At 40.1% G+C, this 2,069-nt stretch overlaps 1 pseudogene; it reads right to left on the bottom strand.

Annotated features, from left to right (window-relative positions):
• Nucleotides 1–312: 312 nt before the first annotated feature.
• LOC149224316 (cypmaclein-like) lies at nucleotides 313–1,302 on the bottom strand (annotated as a pseudogene).
• Nucleotides 1,303–2,069: the final 767 nt, after the last annotated feature.

Raw genomic sequence — 2,069 nt, 5'->3', positions numbered from 1 at the left:
TGTTTTATTTAAACATTTAATATAATTTTTTGGTTTTGATTTATTTATATGTGTATAGTTCACTAGATTATTAATATAATTTTTTTAAACCATTAATATAATCATTTTAAGTTTTTTCGGTATAACAAATTCAACCACTATCTCAAAATATTTCCATAACTTTCCAAATAAACAATCTTCACATAAATCATTGCAATCCTGTTTACCCATTTACATTATGGTCATCTTGTTTAATATGCTTTTTACTTTTCTTCCCACTCTCTTCCTCACAAATAGCTTAGGTAGGAGCAAAGTGTTTGAGGATCAAAGTAAAGATAAACAGAACGATAACAGGAAAGGAAACAGGTAAAGTCAGAACCCAAAGGCAAGAAAACCAGGTGAAATCCAGATAGGTGCCTTTATTCACTGTTTTCAACGCAAATAGTTGAAGTTGTGTCCATTGTTTTTTATCTAGAGACAACAACAGGACTCCTTGACAGTACCAGAATAAATGGATTTCCAAAACAGAAAAACACTTTATTTGCAACGCCACCATCATAACGAATTGGGGAGTTCAGAGAATGAATACATTCAGAGCTTGCAACATAATATTGTGAAGTAGTAGTTGTTCAAGGACATTTGTGCCCGCCTTTGGAGTTCTTCAAGTTGGCGTAGCAGTCGCAGTCCCCCGGAGGATAACCGTATGTTCCAGAGGGAACACAGTCACATTTACCGCAGCATATAAGGCAGAAGGAATCTGTTCGCCCATCCAGCCAACGCACACCGCCCATCACACAGCTTTGGGCAGTCTGTGGTATTACCAGCAGCTGCATTTCATGGACCCAGAGAACAAAATCTTCAAAATCTGTATATCCATTAAACAAAATCTTTACACCAACTAAAATTTAAGCAACAACCCAGCAAAAATAGCAGAAAATCCTTATACCCATTCCAGAAAATCTTCACACCCACAAAACAGGGACCCAACTTTAACAGCATACCTATTTGCAGTAACTGGGAAGCATAAACCTGCTGCTGCACCTGCAAAATACAACTATTTTCTGTCAAAACTGATTGCTTAATGTTATTAATATAATGCAAATTCTTCATGAGACAAACTTGCTTGCACGAGTATCGCACAAAAAACCAACAGAGCAAGCGTTTCCTGTACTGCTGACATTGCTAACATGGCTATCTACAAATCCTGCTCTTCTTCCTTCAGTGCTTTCAGATAAATTTAGTCATGGCGGTAATTGCAGGGACCCCTGTTTTTATAGATAAAGAAACATACGCAAATGGCGGTGAATACCGTAGTCTGCACAGAATGAGCTGGATGGCACTCAATCTGTAGTAACGCCTATTTCCACCACTATAGATTTATTAATGCGCTGAGTGTCCACGTTTATGTTACAGTGGTTTCATGCGCTGCACAGCACTTGTGAAGAGAGTAATGTTGTTGATGGGGCGGAGCGGGAAGCCCAAGGTGTGGTCTTAGAGATCTGGCGATAAAACCATGGGCCTGGACGAACGCTGTTTGCACCCCAAAACGTGAAGGCAGCTGCAAACACTGATGATCTGTGACATATGTTTTACACTCCCTTGGAAGCTTGGGTGAGCGGTAAATATAATTTTCAAATTTCAAGCGGTAAATATAAATACAAATCCGTAACATGCATTCATAGGTCGTCACATCTCAGATGGGCCTCCGGATGCATGGCGATCCGAACCATCGTGTATACAGGTACCATCAGCCATGCCATAAAGTCACCCCCAAAACGTTTAACCGGAAAGCGCTTGTCGAGAAATATTCGAGGTGTGTCAGCGTTCTTGTACTAAGATTTCGAAGTCCTTCCCAAAACTGTCCTTACGATGTATTAATGGATCTATAGAGTTGGAAAACGCTGCCACGCACCACTGGACCATGTAATGCTCAGGTGATACCACGGGTATTTTGAAGAAAGGGTGGAGATATTAATGGAAAGATCCAATGGTTGGGATTTGTTTTCGCAAAACCCTAGCGATTAAGGTGGAATGAAAACAGATTCCGGTGGTGATTTTCATTTGGAGTTTTTGTGTCCTCCGCTCATGGC

Source organism: Pinus tabuliformis, chromosome Q (genome assembly GCF_031772625.1).
Source record: "Pinus tabuliformis cultivar Carrire ecotype Pingquan chromosome Q, CPIR1, whole genome shotgun sequence".
In the NCBI taxonomy this organism is placed as follows: domain Eukaryota; kingdom Viridiplantae; phylum Streptophyta; class Pinopsida; order Pinales; family Pinaceae; genus Pinus; species Pinus tabuliformis.
This window is presented reverse-complemented; position numbering and strand designations above follow the sequence as displayed.